At 35.3% G+C, this 24627-nt stretch overlaps 1 pseudogene; it reads left to right on the top strand.

Moving 5' to 3' along the window:
• Window positions 1–21320: 21320 nt before the first annotated feature.
• Window positions 21321–23706, top strand: LOC100439623 (BEN domain-containing protein 3-like; annotated as a pseudogene).
• Window positions 23707–24627: the final 921 nt, after the last annotated feature.

The following is a 24627-nucleotide window of genomic DNA, read 5'->3' as shown; positions in this document are numbered from 1 at the left end:
TGTGGTAGTGAAACTGTTCTTTATCTTGATATGGCTGGTGTGAATATGAGTGCAGAAATACATAAAGCTAAGGTATACATCTTAAATTTGTTCACTTTATGAAATATAAATTTAGCCTTGGTAATGCACCTCCAAAATTTTTTATTAAGGCTATAATTAAATTTATATTTTTCTTTATAAAAATGAGTGATATATCACATTATATTTGAATATTTTTCTAACAGAAGACCTTATGGCTTAAAATTAAGTATTCTATTTAATACTTATCATAAATTTATAATTTAATAAGTGATTTATAACTGCATAATAACATTACAACAATTTTATGTTTAGGTAAAATTGTCTTTATTTTACATTTAAGTAGTACAGCAATTTTACATGGCTTACCTAAACCACACAATTATTAAGTGATATAATTGGGACTCTAATCCAGGGCTGTTTCTAAGTAATATGTTCATTTTTCTTCGAATTGATAACTTGAATACATCTTTTGAAAAAATTTTTATTAATTTTTTAAATTTAATTAATTAAGATACTCTCAATTTATTGAAGATTATGTGGTTCTTGTAACACTAGATGGGTTAAAGTCATACTTTTGACTTCTATTATTTATGTGATTTTATGTGATCTTGGCCACTCAGCCTTTTTTTGGTAAAAAGGGAATGATAATATCTCTCAAGAGTATTGCAAGATTTAAATGAAATTAAATGTGTTGAAAGCTTCTGTAAGAAATGTACAGAGTGCATAGAAGAATCTTAATTTTTATAAGTTTCTCAATTTTCCCTTTACATTTTCATTCTTACTGTCATCTGTCTCTCACTGATGCTGCTGCTTCTCATGTAGCCCTCTAAGTGCAGACTAGTTCTCACCCTCAGCGCTCTAACCACTGCCTCTAGAAGTAGAATAAGTGTCCTCTTGCAGAAAACTTCCACTTCCTTCTCCTCAAACCCCTCCAGCTTGGAATCTCATACTATTTGATTATATTGATCACTCTCCCAAGGTTTAGTCACTTTCCCTCATTCTTTGAAGTCTTTACAACCTGACTTACTGCCATTACTTTGATGTCTCATTTAAATTACTTATCTTCTTTGACATTTGACCTCGTCATTTCCAATGTACTTGCTATCTTCAGTATCTAGCTATTCAATCTCATGATCTCAGCTCAAACCACGTTATTACTCCTAATTGCAAATTTTTACAATCTAACTTTTAAGTCTCCTGCCTTCTGAACATTAATTTCTATCTTTCTAGTTCATTCCATTTACTACAACTTCAAAAATACTGTGACTCATCCTGGATCTACAGTCTCATACAATATACAATACAGTCCTTACACAATTCTCAATCCAGTGTTCTCCACACATCCGTTACTTCTCAGCAAACCCACCTTCAAAACATTTAAATAATTTTTACTACTGCTGTTATCCACCCAGGCCAAGCCAAAATCATTTCTCATCTGAATTTTTATCCCCCTTCCTGCTTCTGCATTAGCCCTCACCTTCAGTCTATTCTCAATACCCAAGCAAGAATATAACATAATATCATAGAGATCATGCCACTCTGGTCACTCACTTTTAAGGACTTCTAATTCCACTCTGAGTCATTATTGTACAGATTATACAGCTCTACTCATGCTCCCCACCAGGCACACCTCTTTGATCACAGCCCTGTTGCTCTTCCCCTCGTGCCTCTATTCCAGCTTTGCTGTACCCAACACTTCCTGGTGCTCTTTGGGCAGGCTGGGAATTGTCTCTGTGTTAGTCCATTCGAGCAGCTATAAGAAAATACCATAGACTAAGTAGCTTATAAATGACAGAAATTTATTTTTCACAGTTCTGGAAGCTAAGTCCCAGATCAAAGTGCTCACATATTCCATATATGATGAGGCCCTATTTCCTAGTTCATAGACCCATCTTCTTCTTCATATGGTGGAGTCGTCATATGGTGGAAGGGACAAACCAACCCCCTCAGGCATCCTTTATAAAGGCACCAGTCTCCTTCATGAAGGCTCTGTATTCATGACATAATCACCTTCCAAAGACCTTAACTTTTAATAGTATCTTACTGTGAATTACATTTCAACGTATGAATTGGAGGGGGGGTTGTCAACGTTCAGACCATAGCACTGTCACATTAGATGCTTTGTACATGGTTTCTCTGACTGAAAACACCTGTCTTCAAATTCCCCCCTGGATTGTTTCCTTACCTCCTGGATTAGTTCCTTCTCATGCCGCTAATAAAAACCTACCCTAGACTGGGTAATTTCTAAAGGAAAGAAGTTTGAGTCACAGTTCTGCGCAGCTGGTGAGACCTCAGGAAACTTACAACCATGGTGGAAGGGGAAGCAACACATCCTTCTCCACATGGTGGCAGCAGGGAGAAGTGCCAAGCAAAATGGGGGAAAACCCTGATAAAACCATCAGAGAACATGACAACTCACTCATATCACAAGAACAGCAGTGTGGGGGTAACTGCCCCCATGATTCGATTGTCTCCCACCAGGTCCCTCCCATGACACATGGAGATTACGGGAACTACAATTCAAACTTTAGATTTAGTGGGGGACCCAGTCAAACCACATCACCTTCTTCAAGTCTTTCACTCAAATGCTACTGTCTCCGTCATGCCTTCCTTATTTCCCTACTTAAAATTGTATCTCCTTCTCGTGTTCTTTATTTGCTTTGTCTGCTTTACTTTCCTCCATAGCACTGAGCAACACTTAACATATTATATAGTTTAATTTTTTGTTATTACATATCTCCTTCCAAGAGAATGTAAGCTTCAAAAAGGCATTTTTTTTATTTTCTTTTTTTCACTGCTATATCCGCAGTGTCTACAATAGAATGTGGTACAAGGTAGGAGCTTAATGTGAATGAATAAATGTTAGTCTTATTACCTTTTAAGTTTACCTTATTTTCTAATTTTCTACGTTTTCCACATTCCTTCATCCTTTCCACCTTCCTACATCCTGTGGGATGTGCGTACAGAAAGCAGCAACATTACGGTAAAAAAGTTTAACCTTTGGATTAATATTTAAATCTTGAGACAGTTTTGCTTTTCTGTTGCCTTTAGCAAAACCACATTCCTGCTGCTGTCAGTTATGATGCACTGAGAAAACTTCAGAGACCTAAACATTTTCCAGAGAAGAGAAGCTTTACTGGTGTTCCAGTCCTAAGATGAGACCAGCTTATGCAAACTGGTTTATATTTTATTTTGTCGCCTTTATTCTCTTTCTCTTTCTTTTTCTTTTCTTCTTCCTTACATTGTATTCCTGTTTGGAAAAGACCATGTACAAACAGAGTAATATGTGGATCCATGCCTATCCATCTTAGTATAATCATGTATTCATTGTACTTTGTTGTATACATTTGGTACATATTCTATATATGGACATATGCTATGTATCATAATGTACATAACCATTTCTCTATTGATAAACTGTTACAGTATTTTCAATTTCTGATAACAGCAAAAATGATCCTTCAGTTGCTATCATCAATATTTATTTGTACACATCAATGATCATTTAGAGGATTAAAAACAGAAGAAGAATTTTTAGGGAAACCATATATAGTTAAAATGTGTATATACTTTTCACATTTTCATAGATAAAGAGTATCCCTATTTTTTTCCCCACTAACAACAAGACAAGATGGCTGGAGAAAAATAAATCACCAAATATCATTAAGATACTTGCATGTTTTATAAGTAATTAATAACTACTTTCTCATAACGGTGAAAACTATTTTGTTTTGTATGAGAGGATTTTTCACTCTAACTTTTAAAAAATCATTACATACAAATATATCACATCAAACCCAAAAGCCATTGCTAGCATACTGGTTCCTGTCTTAAGTATGAGATAAAAGGCCTTTATCTTCCAGAAAGTTGTTCATAACATGCCAAATACGTGAACACCCAATAGTCAAAGGACATTATCTCTATGATGCAATTTTGAGTTGGTAAAATAATTTTTTATCAATTTCATCCTACAAGCACACAATTTAAACCATTCTTTTAAAGTGGATTTTAGAAGATTGGAATAGGAAGTTTTAGAAGTCAGTCCCTCCACAAAAACTGCCATTAAACTGCAAAAAATAAGAATTAACCTTTTTGGAACTCTGGATCCTAATCAGATAAATAACCACCATTAGTAGAGTGCTTGATGCTATTGGTCTTTAGTAAGAAAGTGGCTGCATGCACACACCAGATACCATCACTCATTCTTATTCACAAGAGTCAAAAAGTGAAAACAAACCTGTCTGTGTGGATAAACAAAATGTGGCATGTACATACAAGAGAAGATTATTTAGCCATAAAAAGGGAATGATGTTCGGATACATGTTTACAACATGGATAAACCTTGAAAACATTATGCTAAATAAAATAAGCCAGACACAAAAGGACAAACAGTATATGATTCTACTTATATGAAAGATCATGAATAGTCAAATTCATGTAGAGGGAATGCAGATTGCATGTTTCCAGGGCATGGAGGCTGGGGCAAGGGGAATGGAGAATTAGTGCTTAATGGTACAGAACTTCTGTTTGATGTGATACAAAAGTTATGAAAACAGTGTTAATTATACAACATTGTGAATGTATTCAGTATCACTGAGTTTCAGAATTGAAAATGATTAAATGGTACCTTTTATGTTATGTATATTTACCACTGGGTAATAAAATTGTATTAATGTAGGCGAGGCAATTTTAATAGTCGTGCCACTCTGGAGGAAGATATTGATAATGAAGGAGGCCATGCATGTGGAGGCAGGGTATATATATATATAATAGTGTATATATATATACTATAATATATATTATAGTGTATATATATACTGTAATATATATTATAGTATATATATACTATAATATATATTACAGTATATATATACACTATAATATATAGTATATATATATAATATTATATAATATATTATAGTCTATATAAATATATATAAATGTACATAAATAAAATATAAAATATATATAATATATAATATATAAATATATAATATATTATATAAAATATATATTATATAAAATATATGTAATATAATATATTATATGTGTAAAATATAATATATAATTATATTATATATTATATTATATATATATATGCCTGCCTCCACATGCATGGCCTCCTTCATTATCAATATATAATTATATATTCTATATTATATTATATATACACTATAATATATAATATATAGTCATATATACTATAATATATAATATATAATATATAGTTATATATACTATAATATATAATATATATTATATATTATATATACTATATATACTATAATATATAATATATACTATGTATACACATTATGTCAGGGTGTGTGTATATATATATATTATGTCAGGGTGTGTGTGTATATATATATATATACACAGGGTGTGTGTGTGTGTGTATATATATATACAGGTATAATATATTGCAGCTATGTTGGTTTTAACCATCCTAAACTCTGATGAAATTTGCTTTCTGTTTGGTTTGTGACTAGGAAGCTAAACATTATTTATTAGTAATAAAAATTTCTGGTGTCTAAAAATATTCAAGAGGAAAACCATTAGATTCTATTACAATTAAATCTGTTAAGATTTAATTGCAAATATGTAGATAATGCAAACATATCTTAGGGTACAATTTTTGTTCTCATTAAGTTACCCATTTTACATTTTGAGAACACTAATAGATGAAATACTTGTCAAAGAGAAGATCTAAGACGGTTTAAAGAAAATATTAAATGAAATCAAACTTACTTGTCAAGCTCCATAGCACAACTTAGAAGTCATAAATCACACTCTGTATGACAGTTACGGGAGGGATCTGGGTTGTAAAACAAAATGATGGATTTTATCTTTCCTGTTTTTGAGTTACTAAGAACTAGTTGAACTATAGAATGACGTGAAAGACTCACATCAGGGATGGGAGGTTATTTGCAGAAACTCTTGTTTTCTTTATCACATTAATGTCAACATTTGACATTTCCATATGACTAATTGTTGAACTAATTTTTGATTTCTTATGCCAAAAACTATTAATAACCCTCTTTTCATCCAGAAAACAATCACTTTTTGTCTATCTGTAAATTGACATTTGTTATGTTAATTTATTTTTGCTTACTACAAGGATTACCTTTTATTTACAACAAAGCATTCACAGATTGCTGTGACAGATTTGTCTTCAATCAAATCTCATAAACATTAATTGAATTATTGAAAGGAATTTGTAAATTATTGTTTTTTCTAAAATAGTAACATCAGCGTGTATATTACGTTAATTTTGTTTACAATTTTTTGCTTCATATTAACTATATTTAACTGATTTTAACAGCCTTAGATAACTCCAAAACATCAATTACTTTACTTGGATTTATTAATTCATTCAAAAATATATATATATATAATGAGAATCTATTATTTTCCAGGCACTGTGCTAGGCAAAGGTAAAAGTGAATGGCAAAATCATGTTCTCCGTTTTCCTGTAATATATTGTCTGGCTAAAGTCTGTGAAGGAAGAGTAATGTGAAGGAAGAGTATTTGAAGGATATAAGAAAAGGGCTCACACAATTAACTGTATGTAGGCTGTTCTTAGGGAAGAGTTCTTCTAGAGGTGGTACTTGGCCTTCAGTCAGAAGCATGATTTGATATTTGATGTTAACCAGGTAATTGAGGGGATAAGGTGCTTTCTCAGCAGAAAGGACACAGTAGGCAAAGTCTTTAAGATAAAAGCATAGTGAAAGTTCAAAACTAAAAGGAGGCTTGTATGTCTGGCCTCCAGAGACAGGAAGAGAGTTTAGAGAGTCTAGCAGAGATAGCAGAGAAGACTTTATCTTTTTTTTCTTCTTTTTTTTTCAGTAGCAACCATCTTTCCTGTGAAAAATCCCCTCTCCTATTACTTTAGTTCGGTGGATCCAAAAATTATAGCATTCTTCTCCCACCACGGGGGTGAGTATATAATAAAAAATGTCAGTTATTCAAGCATGTAAGAAACTTGGAAGTCATCACTCCCATCCTTACAACAAGAAGAATGCTGTACAAACAGACTATCAACAACTCATTTTAGATCCTTTAGAGGATTGAGGTCACAGAAAAACTGCTGCCCCCACCCTAAATCCCCACTGAATTAGAGAGATGGGAAAATGCAAAGAATTGTAGCCTAGTGGAGCAAAAGCCCAGGAGCCCTCATAGGAGTTAGTAATGGGGTAGAAAACTTTAATATGCAGTTGATTAATTTCTGGAAGCGCATTGTGGACAAGCCTGAGAGTTAACTTTGAAAAATATATAACATGATAATACTAATTAAAAGAAAGCTGGATTAATATATTAATTTCCAACAAAAAGACTTCAGAGAAAGAGCAATTATAGGGGGATACAAAGGGGTATTACACAGTAACAAAGGATTTAATTTTCCAAGAAAACCTAACAATCCTCAATGTGTTTGCATGTAACAGGCTGTCAAAACACATGAGGTGAAAACAGATAGAACTGCAAGAACAGACAGATAAATCCACTATGATAATTGGAGATGTTAACACCTCTCTATCAATAATGAATAGAACCAGCAGGTGGAAAATCAGTAAGGGCATAGTTCAACTGAATAGCACCAAAATCAGTGAGTCCCAGTCTCTCTTCCTGGAAGTTGATTCTTGAGCAGGGGCGTCAGGAGTAGAGTGATGTCCAGGCCATATTTAATAACAAATAAATCAGAGTCTGGACATGATATGTAGGCATTCACTTCTTTAAAAAAAATTGCCCCAGGTAATTCCATTGTGAATGGAATTCTAACGTTGAGAAGAAATATGCGCAGTCATTTTCTTTGAATTCATTCTGCCTGAGATATCTAGAGTTGTTTTGGTTCTTGACATTGTTGTTTAGCAATTCATTCATTCAATTTTGTGAACTAACTTTCAAGAAATGCCTTTTCCTTGTTATAAAATTATATTGTTTTATGTTATTATAATTTTTAAAATGTGACAAAAGTTGCTATCTCAATGTTGGTCAAAGGAAACAAAATTTCAGTTGACAGGAGAAATAAGTTTCAGAGATCTATTGTACATTATGTAATAGATCTATAGTGATTGTAGTTATAGTGACTATGGAAATAGTGACTATAGTTAATAACAATAGTATATAATTTAAAATAACTTAAAAATTATTGAGAGTAGATTTTAACTATTCTACATATTATTTTCTTTGTGCCATGTGTATCTTCTGTCATCTTCCATGGGAAATTTGACATTGCAACCTCACCTGAGGTCATCACTTTTTCCTTGATGCTACGAACTATCCTGTCATGTATTTGTACCATATCAGTAGTGAAACTGACAGTGCTCTGATAGGGGTATACTCTTATCCTAATCTATATCCCAATACCCAATAGCCCAGCATTCTTAGAATCCAGTTGTATTCATACTCTCCTGGATCATTTCTGTTCCTTTGTAATATAGTCCCTTTCTTCCCTTATAGGCTCATACGACATTAACAGACAAGACACTTTTTAGAAAGACAGGTAAGTCATTTGTTAAAATCTCACTACTATTGTTTAACAGAAACATATATATGCATGTATATGTGTGTACTGTATGGAAAAAGTGGAATTAGAGTTTATCTAGAAAAGAAAAAATTACCTCATTTAAGTGCAGAAATGAATAATCCTTAAACCACACCATACAATTGTCTCTATCATATTTCCACAGATAAGTCAAAAATTTTTTAAATTTTATCGTTCACACATAAATGCAGAAAACAATACCTCTAGTATATGTTTGTATTCTATTGTACATTCACAGAAGCTGTTTGGTACTTAATACTATGTTTATTAAGAAAAATCTTTGCAATGGTTATGGAATTAAAATTTCATGTAAAAATGATTATGCAGATCAAGAAAAGTTGCAATTTTCTGGACTCCTGATATTTTAAATAAAAGTAGTTTCCAAAGGTGATTTTTTTATTATTTTAATTTTTAATGGAAATTTTCACAATATAACCATCCTATATAATTTTATTTTTCAACTATTAGTTTTGTCAACTCATTATTTATTAAGAAACAATTACTTTTAGATACTAATTTATAATTCTTATGTTATAATTAAAAATCACAGTTCGTTGAATAAAATATCTGATTTATGACTCCCTAAGTCAACATTAAACTATTTTATTGCTATATCATGTTTTTTGATGGTCATAACTCTAGGTTTATATAGTAATTTCACTCCACTTTCTTTTTTTTTTTTTTGAGACGGAGTCTCGCTCTGTCGCCCAGGCTGGAGTGCAGTGGCGCGATCTCGGCTCACTGCAAGCTCTGCCTCCTGGGTTCACGCCATTCTCCTGCCTCAGCCTCCCGAGTACCTGGGACTACAGGCGCCCGCCACCGCGCCCGGCTAATTTTTTGTCTTTTTGGTAGAGACAGGGTTTCACCGTGTTAGCCAGTATGATCTCTATCTCCTGATCTTGTGATCCGCCCGCCTCGGCCTCCCAAAGTGCTGGGATTACCGGCCTGAGCCACCGCGCCCGGCCGATTTCACTCCACTTTCATTGGGGGGCAAATTTGCAGTTAATTCCAATCTGAATAATATCTTTGTAACTAAATTTATCACGAAGCTCAACATGACAATTTAGTATAGTTAATCTCCATTTCGTTTTACTTTTGCACAACTTTTCCAGTGAAGTGATCCTCTGAGATTAGGACTAGTTGAAATCGTAGGGCAAATATATAAATTGTTTAGAAGGAAGCCAGCCTTAAGGTGCTTTAACTCATGCATTGAATTTGAACAAAGAAATGAGAGGAAAGGTTGGATAATTTTGTAATGAAATGTTAAGCATGTTTTCCCCTCAAGAGGAAAAATTTAAATTTCAAACTGAATATTACTCAAACATTAATCATTTAACTGTATAGCATGGGACATTTTGGGAATGGCAAATTCTAATGGAGGAGACTGCTAGAAATTCTCAGCTACATAGAAATCTGACTGCTTAATTTTGAAAGCTGCAGAGCTGTTAGTAAATTTTTTTATCTTGTTTTTACATGTAACTCAGAAACTACTCTGAAAAACTCTCTTAATACTTTTTACGGCCGGGTGCGGTGGCTGGCGCCTGTAATCCAAGCACTTTGGAAGGCCGAGGTGGGTGGATCACCTGAGATCTGGAGTTCCAGACCAGCCTGGCCAACAAGGTGAAACCCCACCTCTATTAAAAATACAAAAATTAGCTGGGCGTGGTGGCACATGCCTGTAATCCCAGCTACTTGAGAGGTTGAGGCAGGAGAATCGCTTGAACCCAGGAGACAGAGGTTGCAGTGAGCCAAAATCGTGCCATTGCACTCCAGCCTGGGCAACAAGAGCGAAACTCCATCTCAAAAATAATAAATAAATAAATAAAAATAAAACAAACAGTTTTTACTTTATTTCTCCCAAAATATGTCAAAAATGGCATAATGGCACACTTGCTTTTTCTGCAGTCAAAACCATTTTGTAAAAAAACTTGAAATGTACAGTGTAGAATCCAAGGGCAGAAAATAAAGGCTGAACATAGAACTAAGAACCTGTCCAACATCAAGGCAGTGGCTATTTATCAATTTCTCTCACTCCAGGGCAACATTTATTTTCTTACTCTTGTACTCTTTGTATCTCCATTGCTTGCCTGTGGATCAATAATATTATTCTTTATAACATTATGGAGGCTATATGGCTTTGCACATCCAGTATGCATCATTATTATATTCTTCATCTCAATTAGAATTCTCAAGTGAAAGAGGCTTATTGATTTCCAACCAATAAATGGATAACTTCCACCTAAATCAAGCGTTCATTCGTTGTCCAATCCACTGGACCAGGTGGGCTTGAATCATACATGGAAGCAAACTTCCTAACATGCTGAATGGGTTGGCTCTCATGGAAGATGTTCTTGAGTGGGCAGGTTTCCTTACAAAACATAGTATACTAAGATTGTGGTATTCAGACAGCTCTTCAATCTTTAAGGGAACTGTGGAAGTAAACCAGGGGTGACACGGATTATCAAATATTGTGGATCAGGTGAGCTCTAGGCTTCTCAATGCAAGGTAATTACCCTGCACTTTCATCTATTTTATAATATTGCCTTTATTTTTTTCCATGAAACAGTTAGGTTTGGAAAAGCAAGAAAAACACGGTTAAAATTATTTCTCTAGTGAATTGGTTGTGTTTATAAATCTTTAGCTTAGCTTGAGTCCCCCTTTGTGAAATGTATAAATCCTTTTGATACATTAACAAACACTTGGAAAATGACTTAAGTTATTAAGTTGAATTCTCTAATATAAGGGTTATAAGTGAAGGCTTAATTATTAAGCATTACTGAATTCAATATATCTACCCTTTCAGTTTGCCTAGGGTGACAAATACATTTCCCATTACAGCTTGCCAATGTAACACGGCCTTATTTCATTTTTGTTGTAAATAGAATCACATTCTAATATGTCTTAGCTAAACACAGCAAAGTATATATTCAACTACTTCCCCATAGGGAAAATTTTTTTAAAAAGTTATTTCTTTAGTCCAGAGCTTTATTTTCCTTTTACATAACAGAAAAATACTTGGTGTGAAATAAAACCTTCTTACACGTAATGAGACCCCATAGAATTTTAAGGAAAGACAATTGAAGACCCATTTTTAAATAAGCCATTGGGAAGAATTAATATAATTAAGAACAGAAAAAACTAGATAAAGATACAAAAACAACCTAGGAACATTTCTATATTTCTTCCTCATTTTCTGGAGTTTTAAAAGATGTTGAAACATTCTGACAGCTATAGAAAATGACCTAGGGACAAATATCCTCTCTATTCCTGACATAAAATGATATGCTTATTGTGTTTCTCATAAAACTCATCATAAAACTATATACCTAATAGTTATCTAAAAGGAGTTCCTAAAAATAAATATATACATTATTAATATGTGACATGACTGAGTGACTTTTGAAAAACTACAAATTATTCAATATATTTTAACACAGGATTTAGTATCAATATGGTATCCATTTCTTGATTCTGTTTTTCATAGTGCACTTAAATATATATGTTAATACTTCTGAATAAGTGCATTATGCTATGAAATGTTTTAATGAGAAAAATGAATCTATACAAAGCAACTTCATTTATATTTTGTTCCTGTCATGTTACGTTGCTGAAATTTTGTGTTATACTAGACATGACTCATTTTTAAATATGTAATTGTATATAAAGTTCTCAATGTTAATGTCTGGAGGATACAGAATAAAAACAGAAGAAAAGTTAAAAAATTAAAAGTAAACTATATTTTGCATATGAATAAGAATGTTACAAATACCATATTTATATACTATGTTTATATATCTTTACACTATGCCAAAAGGTATATATGGCAGATATAGAGAAATAATATCTCTGCATAAACATAAAATCAAGATACATAATATTTTAAAATGTTTTCCATTGAAGCGTAATTGACATAAACTGAACATATCCAGTGTATTTTTAAAGTTTTGGCATATTGGTACACGAGAAAACACCATGGCAATCAAGATCATGAACATATTCACTTCCCCAAAGTTATTTTTTGTCTTTAGTAATCGCTTCTTCCCCTCTTCCCTACTCAATCTCCATGCAACTACTAATCTATTTCTGATACTACAGAATGGTTTACACTTGGTAGAATTTTATGTAAATGGAGTCACACAAAATCTATTCTTTTTTGTCTGTCTTTTGCACTCAACATAACTACTCCGACTTTCACCTATGTTGATACTGGTAAAAATAGTGCATTCTTTTTTTAATTAACAGATTTTATTTTTAGAACAATTTTAGGTTTATAGTAGAAACTAACAAAGCAGAGAGAATTTCCGTACACTTTCTTCTACTCTCCATATTCTTTATGATTAATATCTTGCATTAGTGTGGTACATTTGTTATAATTGATGCATCAATATTGACATATTATTATAAATGAAAGTCCATACATTAGTTTTATATTAGGGTTCACTCTTGACATTATACATTTCATGCGTTTGGACAAATGCATATGTCATGTATCCACTACTACAATATTATAAGAATAGTTTTACTTTCTTAAACATTTCTGTGCTTGATTTATTCATCCCTTCCCTTGGAGACTACTGGAAATTCTGATCTTTTTACAGTTTTTCCCTTTTTAAGAATGTTGTATCATTGGAATTATACAGTATACAGCCTTTTCAGATTAGCTTCTTTCACTAAGTTATATGCATTTTAGGTTCTTGCATGTTTTGTATGGTTTGATGGCTTATTTTTTAATCACTGAATATCCCATTTTATAGATATGCCAATTTATTGAACCATTACTCACCTGTTGGGGGCATCTGGTAGCTACCAAGTTTTGTTATGAGAAAAGCTGTTTTAAGGAGTCATGTGACTCATTTGGATAGGAATGAAGTTTTTTTGACTCATTTGGATAGGAGTGAAATATTTTTGACTCATTTGGATAGGAGTGAAGTTACTGGTCCATGTGGTAAGACTACATTTAACTTTGTAAGAAACTGCAAAGCTATCTTCTAACGTGGCTGTGCCATTTTGCATTCCCACAAGCAATAAATGGGAGTTTCTCTTGTTCTTTATCTTCAACACAATTTAGTGTTTTCAGTGTTTTGGATTTTAGCCATTTTAGTAGGCATGTGGTGGTATCTCATTCAAATGAGCAATTCTCTAATAATATATGATGTTGAGCATATTTCATTTGCTTATTTGCCATCAATATATTTTCCTCGGTGAAATGTCTGTTCAGATCTCCTGCCCATTTTTTAACTGGATTATTTATCTTTTTTTCTTTCTTTTTGAGTTTTAAGAGTTCTGTGGAGGGCTCATACCAGTTCTTTATTGGATACATGTTTTGTAAATACTGTCTCCCAGTCTTGGCTTGTTTTTTAAATATTAACTATGACTTTCTTGGAGCAGAAGTTTTAATTTTTATTAAATTCAACTTATAACATTCTTCTATAGTCTCACATTTTTATATTTAAATCTATCATCCATTCTTGTACATTGTGTAAACACAGTGTCTAGATTCTTTTTTTGGATGTGGATGTCCAATTGTTCCAGCACAGTTTGTTGAAAATATGGTTTTGTGTGTGTGTGTGTGTGTGTGTGTGAAGTTATATCTCACGTTATGAGTATACTGTGCTTGGTTTATTTATTCACCCATTGATAAACTTTGGGTTGTTTGCAGTTTAGTGTTATTGGCCACTTGTAAACACATTCTTGTATGTATATATGCTATACGGTTTTCTGCTTAAACAGCAACAGTAGAATAAGTAGGTAAAATGATGGGAGTCTATTTAACTTTGTAAGAAACAGTCCATTTTTTTTCCCCAGAGTGGCTGTATCATTTTACTTTCCTACCATCAGTATTTGAGAATTACAGTTGTTCTAAATCATCACCAACACACAAGACAATGAGTATTTTTAATTGTATTTATTCTAGTAGGTGTGGAATGGCATCTCATTTAATTTGTATTTCTCCAATGGCTAAAGATATTGAACATCTTTTGATGTGATTATTTGCTGTCTCTGAATTTCCTCTGGCAAAGTATGTGCTCAAGTATATTCTTTTCCTTATTGTTTATTATTGGTCTGTAATTTTCCTTATAATTGAGTTTACATATTTTGGGTACACATTCTTTATCGGATATAATTTGGAAATGTCTATTCCTAGTTTGAGGCATATAGGGTAGAAATATAGAATTTTTTGTTTTTATGAAGTCATATTTATTGTTGTTGTAATTGGTTTTTTTGTTTGTTCTCTAGGTTGTTCTTTTGGGCCACATCTAAGAAATCTTTGTCTAGCCAAAAGCCACAAATAATTTCTCACTTTTTGGCTTCCGGAAGATGTACACTTAAATGTTATATTTGGGACTGTTATCTAATTTGATTAAATTGCTCTCTACAATATGATATTTGAATTGATGAAAAAGTAGTAAATGTTAATATTTTTAAAGTAGCCAAATCTTGCAATTTATATGTAATAGAGAAGACTAGAAAATCCCCCATATTTATTTCCTCTTACTTCATACTATTAAAATTTGTATTTAGGCATTTGGTTTTTCAGATAAACATTACATTCCCCAGTACATGGTTCTATCTGGCTTGGTGACAACATGATGAACACTAAGATGTGAGCAGAAGTAATACACACACATTCTTTTCAATGTCTTTAACTGAATGGGATATTGGCCCATTTTTTCTTCCAGTTTATTACACTGAATATTGACATGTTGTTTTCCAATATTGAGACAATCAACGACAAGACTTTAAGAGTAACAATGTAAAAATTATAGAAGTTGTCTGAGTTTATCAACAATCCCCTGGATTAGAACCCCCTACCAGTTCTAGGTCATCTAATATATAGACATTGTGTTCAGTAGAAATAAATATATATATATTTTATTATACTTTAAGTTCTAGGATACATGTGCACAACATGCAGGTTTGTTATATTGGTTTACATGTGCCATGTTGGTTTGCTGCACCCATTAACTCATCATTTACATTAGGTATTTCTCCTAATGCTATCCCTCCTCCCGTCCCCCACCCCGCAACAGGCCCTGGGGTGTGATGATCCCCATCCTGTGTCCAAGTGTTCTCATTGCTCAATTCCCACCTATGGGAATAAATTTTTCAATCATTTTTAAAGGTGTTATTACATTCTGATTCAACATTCTCAGAAAGAATAAATAATTTAATACAAGAAGTGGGCCACTTCATGTAACAAAACAAACCACCACTACAGCAACAACAACAAAAAACACTAATGAACGTGACTTTAGCTTTGCAACAGCATGACAGACTAGCAAGTTAATGACATTTGTTATGCCATGGAAAATATTTGTTGAATTGCCACTCTAATGACTTTATATCAACCAACTCATTATCGACACTAGAAAAGATGATTAAAAAATACTTCAGTACATTCACATGTTGGCTTGTTAACATTTTTAAGAGTCTATAAGAGAAAAATGCATCCAATGTCGACAAAAATATTTTTCAAGTATCTTGTAGGTACGTACAACTAACTACCTTGTGAACAAAAGTCACTATATAATTATACAATTTCTGACACTTAAAGTTTATTGTGCAAAGGAAGATATATGTTCTAATACTAAATCCACATATAAAATAATTGACTTATTTAAATAATTTAAGATGCTCTTTTATATATTTATATTAAAAACTTTCCAGATAATAAAAAAGGCATTATACAGGCTATTTATGGTTTTTGATGTTTGGATCTACAATACATGTATCAAAGATTGTGGAAATAAATCCAACAATATATTCAATTGGACTTAATTGCATTATTACATGCCAAGTGTCCTATACCATCTGTTTGCACATAACACTTTTTAATTTAGGTAAAATTATTATCATAAAGCTATATGAATTTATTTTATTCCATATTATTATTTATGTATTGTTAGGAACATTTGCTTAAAAATCATATTTGGACATAGTATCAGATACTTTACATCCTTTGAATCAGTTATTTTCTAACAGTATATACTAAACATCATTCCTCCTTTTCAAACATAAATAATGCAATACAAATTGGACAAAAAATTCAGGAAAGATCTGGGATCAAAAAGGAGGTATTGAAACATCACATGTACTCCATAATTATATACAAATATTTTGTACCATAATATTTAAAATACGGAAAATTAAAAGGTACATTTTCCTCAAAGTGCATGCTTCTTTTGCTATGCAAAACTGCAGGATATGGAAAGAAGTGTATTAAAACACTGAATTACTTTATGTGGAGGATAAAAGGGATGGTACCAAATGTACGACTTCATGTACTGCACTGATACATTCAATACAAACGATGTATTAACTTCAAGATAACATGAGAAAGTTAAATTATCTAACTTATTTCAAACTAGGAGACAGTATGTTCTCATTATTAGAGGCCAGAATTCTGCTTATCCATTTCTATTATTAGAAAAAAATATAATTTTTATTCTTGTCTTAAAAATAGACACCTTGATATAATTCTCTGTAAATGTAGCATGATAGTCTGTTTACAGAGTTTATATCATTCCAAGACTGCATTTCTAAAGTGAGAAAATATTAAAGGATATAAACTCACTCCTCTCTACAAAATTCCATATTTTTTATGCAATGGCTTTAAAATGTATGGAAGGGGAGTTATGGAAACAATCCATACCTGGAAAGCATTCTATCCATGCCTTTGAAATGGTTATCTAGTACTAGATTCTTATCAGTGCCTAGCTATGTAATGTGTGTAGCTTAAGATTTTTAAGAAAGAAGGAGAAAGTGTTCAATATAAATTATTTCAAGCACTTTTAGTGGAATATTGAGTCATATATTTGCTTTCTGTAAGTCCTTTATCTATAAAATAATAGTCGAGAAAGGCAAATAGAATATGTGGAGGAATTAAAAATTCAATTGTAGGGTGGTAAATGAAAACCAAATTTTTCATTCACCACATTAAATGTAAATGGGTATTCTACTCAATTTAAGCAGCAAAGTTGCTTCTTTTTTTTGAGACAGAGTCTCACACTGTCGCCCGGGCTGGAGTGCAATGTTGCGATCTCACTTCACTGCAACCCCCGCCTGCTGGGTTCAAGCGATTCTCCTGCCGCAGCCTCCCGTGTAGCTTCTTAAGATGTGAAGATTTTTAAATTAAGATGATTCTTGGGATGAACCATCTTGTGTTGGTTAAAGACTTTCATTGATGTATTTTTTATAATTTTTTTAACTTTTATTTTCAGGTCAATGGCACATGCGTAGGTTTGTTATGTAGGTAAACTAGTGTCACAGGGATTTGTTGTGCAGATTATTTCACCATCCAGCTATTAAGCCTAGTACCCATTAATTGTTTTTCCTGATCTTCTGCTTCCTCCCACCATCCACCCTCCCAGAGGCCCCAGTGTCTGTTGTTTCCCTCTATGTGTTCATGTGTTCTCATAATTTAGCTCCCATTTGTAAATGGGAGAACATGCAGTATTTGGTTTTCTGTTCCTGCATTAGTTTGCTAAGGATAAAGACTTCCATCCAGCTCCATCCATGTTCCTGCAAAGGACTTGATCTCCCTCTCTTTTATGGCTGCCTAACATTCCATGGTGTATATGAACCACAAAATAAAGATGGTTCTTAACTTTTAAATTAAGATTTTTAAAGTAAGATGAATCTTGATTTTTAAATTAGTATGGTTTTAAGATAGTTTTACAGATAGATTAGATAATCTATCTAGAGATAGATAGGGAGAGATATCTATCAATACATCTCTCTATCTAGATATAGATAGATGGTTTTCTATATAGACCTATCTATCTATCTATATATGTATACATCTATATATGTCTACACATATCTCTATACACATATATATTTATATCTACATCTATATTTCTACACGTATATAGGTATGTATATATCTACATGTACATAGTATATAGATAGATATATACATAGGTATCTGCATATATGCATATACGTGCCTATCTATCTTTATCTACATGTATATAGATATCATATACACACATAGATATATATATCTGCATGTAGATATTTATGTAGATATACATATATAGATATCTGCATATATACATTTGTATATAGATATAGACAGATATAGAGATCTATATATATATATAGATACATATACATATCTATATCTGTAGAAGATATCTACTATCTTCTATCTATATATCTTCTATCTTCTATCTATAGAACCATCTTAATTTAAAAACCTTTCATATATGCATATTAAAGGTAATCAAACACAAGCCAAATGAAAATTTGTTTAGCTATGTTAATATCAGACAAAAGAGATTTTAAGGCAGAAATTATTACCTGAAAGTAAGATGTATCCATCACCCATATAAAAGAATCAACTATTGAGGAAGTTGTCAAACTTGTGTATGTATATTCACTCACACACAGTTAACACACATTTACAATTTTTATAGAACTAAAAGGAGCAATAGCCACGTCTTCAATCATAAAGACTTTAATATACCTTTTTCAATAACTGATAGCAAAAAGGATCCAAAATATCAATAATAATACAAAAATTTAAAGCAGTAGGATTAAATACTTTGACATAAAAACTGCACCCAAAAATAGCAAAACACACAATTTTTTATAATGTATTTGGAACGTGTTTCAAAATTTACCATAGCTATCTATAGATATCTCTGTCTATCTAGGTAGATAGACGATAGATAGATAGATAGATAGACAGATAGATAGATAGATAGATAGATAGATAGATACATTAGATAGACAGATATAGGCTGAGGTTAGGCCCAAAACAAGAATCAATAAATACCAAAAATTTGAAATCCTTGACAGTGTTTTTTGTACAACGTTATTAAGCTGCAAATCTATAGCAAGACTTTGAAAGTGACCAAATGTTTAGAAATTAAGCATCACATTTCTAAGTTATTCATGGATCGAAAAAATAATTACAGTGAATATTAAAATATATTTTGAATTTAATAAAAACAAAAGTAAAAATACTGCTTGTTAACAGTTGGGAGGCTTAGGCAAACCTCAGCTTGGAGATAAATGCATATGCTTACATAAATATGTTTAAAAAATTAAAGCTTGAAAATTAATAATCTAATTGTCAATCTCAAAAATTTACAATGTGATGTCAAATTAAATCCAAAGAATCAGAAAAGAGAAGATACATAGGAAGCATGAGAAAAGGAAACAATCATAAAATAAATGAAGTCAGCAAAAGCCAAAGTTACTTTGAAAAGACTGATAAAAATATACCATGATTACGCATGAAATTAAAAAAAAGAGTATCCACAAATTCTAAATATCATGAATAACAACAAGGAAATCATTATGGATTCTATAGTCATGGGAGAGAAAAAGAGAATGTAATAAGTAACTTCAAGTCAAAAATTTTGAAATAATTTGATGAAATAGATACATTTCTAGAAAATCATTAATAGTGACACAAGAATAAATAGCAAATCTGAATAGCTCTATATCTATTAAAAATAAAATTATAATTAAAGCTTTCCAAATGTAGTGAGTCTAAATCAAATAAAATATTAAAAATCTGAAATGTTTCCAGGAAGGAACATTGAATTCCTAATATAAAATATAACATATCATATGGAATCCCTTTACTGAAAACTGTGAAATTTTACTGAGAGAAATTAAAGACATTCAACAGAAATAAAGGTGTACCATGTTCCTATGTCATTCCTGGTATTAGAAGAAAGATTCAGTATTTTAAATAAATCTGTATTTGTAATACACTGAAAATCACAATACTGTGATTAGTAATAGTGTAATTTGTCTGCATTATATTTGGTGGCAACTGAAAAACTGACTATAAAATGCCAACAGAAAGGCAGTGTTTAGACAACTTTGAGGAAAAAATATAATGTGAAGACTTACACTATTAGATATGAAGTTTTTATAAATGTATATTAATTATGACATTATGGAAAAGGTTCAAGTATAGGTATTTCAATGAAACAGAATAGAGAGCTCATAAAGAGAACCACACAATATATTCAGCTGATTTGTGAAAAAATACTGCTTCAGTACAATGAGGAAAAGATTCATTTTCAATAAATTGTGCTGTCTTGCATACATCCGTACAGAGAAAAATGAATATTAACATCCAACCTCACAACATACACAAAAATTATTTCATATAGAAGCCAATGTGTAACATAAAACAGTACAGTTTTTAAAACGTAATACAGAGGACACTTCTATGATCTTAAGATTTAAAAAAAGACTCAAAAACTAACCATTGAAGGCTAATAAATAAGATAAATAGGTTAATAAATAGTAATAAAATAACATAAAAAATAAGGATTTGTAATCATAAAATAACTCACTGAGAGTGAAAAGGCAAGCAACAGAATGGGAAATGAAATTTGCAAACATAAATACAATAAGAACTCTTGATCAAAAGATACTTTTTAAACTCTACAAATGAATTTTTGGAAAAAAAAAAATATGGCCAGGTACGGTGGCTCACGCCATTAATCCCAGCACTTTGGGAGGACCACTTGAGCCTGAGAATTTGAGACTTGTCTGGGCAACACAGTGAGAGACCTCTGCCTCTACAAAAAATTTTAAAAATTAGCCAGGCATGGTGGGTGTGGCCTGTAGTCCTAGCTACTCCTGAGTAGCTAGGCTCTTTTGAGTCTGGGAGGTCAAGGATGCGGTGAGCTCTGATCAACCACTGCACTCCAGCCTGGGTGCCAGAGTCAGAACCATCTCCAAAAAAAATTGATGTAGAAGAACTTCTAAGAAGTGAGAGTGGAGACAGGCCAAAGATGCTGCTCTAGGCTGCTCCGTGAATTCCAGGACTTCTGAGAAGCACCCTCTGGACAGCGTCTTTACCACCCTCCAGGACTCAGCTGGTCAGCAATGGCCAGCCAGACTCCATCCCCAGCGTGGAGAGGAGGCAGCTGATCCCAGAGGTGCTCCTAGCAGGCATGTGGAACCCGAGAACAGCTCGCCTTGCCAAGGCATTGGAGAGCAGGCCGGCAAGGCAGGAGCTCGGGCTCTGTGTGGCCAGGCAAGGAGGAGCCCTGCAACCATGCCACCACCCCTTACTACAAGAAGCCTCTGTATGGCATCTCGCACAAGGTCATGGAGAAGAAGAACCCTCCCTCAGGGGACCTGCTAAACACGCATGAGCTCTTCCAGAAGGTAAATGCCAGCAACAGCCCCTCGCCGCTTAGGCTCCTGAACGAGCCATAGAAGTGGCACTGTGGCAGCACTGGGGCAGCCACCAACAGTGTCCCTAACATCTACTTCCTTATCCAGAAGATGTTCTACATGCTCAACACCCTCACATCCAACAGGTCCCAGCTGCACAGCAAAGTGGACCTGCTCTCCCTGAATGTGAACCCCACTGAGATGGTGGCCAAATTCCAGCCGACCCCCACCACCCCATAGCAGCTCACGGGCATGGAGCTCAAGCAGATCTTGGACCAGAGCCTGTCGGGCGGGGTCCTGGCCTGCTGCCCGCTGATGCAGCTCTTCCCCAAGGTCTTCAGCCACAGTCGACTTCTCCCGAGGCTGCAGTGCCTGCAGCTTTGAGGCCAAGCTTAAGCTGGAGTCACTGCACCTGCAGCTCATCCACAACTACATGGAGGTCTACTACCCCTCAGTGAAGGAGATGGCTGTGTGACAGGCTGAGTGCTTGCCCCAGCTGAGTAAGTTCTTCAGCCGCTTCTGGGCCCAGCGGGAGATGGAGAACAGCCAGCCCGGTGGCCAGGCTGCCAGCTTGAGGCTGAGCAGTGGACCCCGGCCACCTCCTGGACCACAAAGACGAGGAGGAGGGCCTGTCTCTGGACTGGAGCAGCACCATCGCCTCGGACCACGTGGTGGACATGTAGTCCCTCACCTAGTTCCTGGATGAAGCCTCTTTGCCTGGCGAGTTTGCCGTCTTCCTCCTCCACTGGCTTTTCCCTGAGCTCTTCGACTACCGCAAGCTGGGCGAGCAGGACAGCTGCTACAGGGACGGCGGCAAGCAGGAGCTGGACCTGCAGAGGCTGCAGATCATCCGCAACTACAAGGGGGTCTACTTCCCCCACATGCAGGAGGAGGAGGCCTGGCTGCAGCGGTGCGCCCAGTGCATCAACGACAAGCTCCAGGGCCTGGGGCTGGACGCGAGCAGCAAAGGCGAGCCCCCCACACGACAACTGCTACAACTCCTCCAGCCTGCCCGATGACATCTCAGTAATCAGGGTGGAGGATAGCTTCAAGGGCGAGCGGCGCCGCTCCAAGAAGATCTGGCTGGTACCTATCGACTTGGACAAATTGGAGATCCCCCAGCCCAACATGGAGGTGCCCGGCGCCGACTGCCTGCTCAGCAACGAGCATCTTCGCATATCTAGGAGAGCAGCCTGTCCATCGGCAACTTCACCTCGCGCCTGCTGGTACCCCTGTTTCCCAAGCTCTTCACCCATGACAACCTGCATAAGCAGTACAGCTGCAGTGGCTCCCTGGGCAAAGAAGCAGCTGGACCTGTCCTGCATCAAGCTCATTCGCCACTAAGTGCACCTGCTCTACCTCCGCACCAAAAACAATCGCATCTGGACCCTGGAGTTCATGGGCAACCTGCACTGGGACATGAACAGAGGCGCTCCTACCAGCAGCAGTGCAAGGTCCACGTGCTGGCCCCGAGTGTACAGACATGAGGAGCTATGCAATCAGTCCCGAGAGGTTCAGGGAGGAGTTTGAGGGTCCCCCGCTGCCCCCGAGAGGAGCAGCAAGGACTTCTGCAAGATCCCCTTGGACGAGGTGGTGATCCCTCACCCAGCTTCCCGGTGCCCTCTCCCTACCTGCTGTCCGACAAGGAGGTGCGCGAAATCGTGCAGCGGAGCCTCTCCGTGGGCAACTTTGCGGCGGGGCTCCTCCACCGCCCAGAACCTCCGGCTGCAGTACAACCATTTCCGGGCTTGCAACAAGAAGCAGCTGGACCCTACACAGCTGCATCTCATCTGCCACTAGGTGGAAGCCGTCTACCCCGTGGAGAAGGTGGAGGAGGTGTGGCACTGCGAAGGTAACCCCAGCAACGAGGAGCAGTGCCACTGCCCTAACAGGAAAATATGCGACATCCTCAAGAAAGCCAAGAAAGTGGAGAAGTGAAGGCCCGTGGCCTGCCCAGAGACTAGGGGTCACCAGAGACTGAGCTTAGGAGCATGCCTATGGCATCCACAGACAGGCACCTTATGTCCGTGGGGTGTGGCTTACTACACTTGCACATGTAAACACCCAACTGACCACAAGAAAGAAGACTTGAGTTTGGTCACTTGTCCTCTAGACTTCTGTCCTGTGTTCCCTGGCAGTGCAGCCTGAGTGTGGGGAGCGCAAGCTGTGAGAGCAGGGACTAGTGGGTAGGGGTCCTCTCTACCTGGTCGTGTCCTCCCCAGCCCCTCACAATTTCAAATGCAAACTCGGCAGCTCTCTTGCTCCTCTTCCCATATTTTACAGCTTTCATTTTTATCCATTTTTTAAAAAATTAAAAATAGACCATTAAAAAAATCATTGGGCTCTTTGGGGGCCATTTTACATAGAAAAAAATCTTTTTAAAAGTGCCGTCTTCAGGCCAGGTGCAGTGGCTCATGCCTGTAATCCCAGCACTTTGGGAGTCCAAGGCAGGTGGATTACCTGAGGTCAGGAGTTCAGGACCAGCCCGGCCAACGGTGAAACCCCATCTCTACTTAAAAAAAAAAAACAAAAATTAGCCGGGCGTGGTGGTGGGTGCCTGTAATCCCAGCTACTTGGGAGGCTGACAGGAGAATCACTTGAACTCAGAAGGCAGAGGTTGCAGTGAGCCAACATAGCGCCACTGCGCTGCAGCCTGAGCGACAAGAGCAAAACTCCACCTCAAAATAAATAATAAATAAATAAATAAGTAAATAAAAGTGCCATGTTCGTGTACAATGCCTAATCATAGCTTCAGGTGGCATGGATACTGATTTTACTGACCTTGTCTTTTACATCTGATTCTGGAAGAGTCAAGAGGCCTCTTGGATGGCAGTAGAGGGGATGGAATAGTGTGAAGTCCTTTGCGACCATGTGCAAGTTTTCCCTTCCGCTCCAGTGCCTCA

This window comes from Pongo abelii, chromosome 8 (genome assembly GCF_028885655.2).
Source record: "Pongo abelii isolate AG06213 chromosome 8, NHGRI_mPonAbe1-v2.0_pri, whole genome shotgun sequence".
In the NCBI taxonomy this organism is placed as follows: domain Eukaryota; kingdom Metazoa; phylum Chordata; class Mammalia; order Primates; family Hominidae; genus Pongo; species Pongo abelii.
This window is presented reverse-complemented; position numbering and strand designations above follow the sequence as displayed.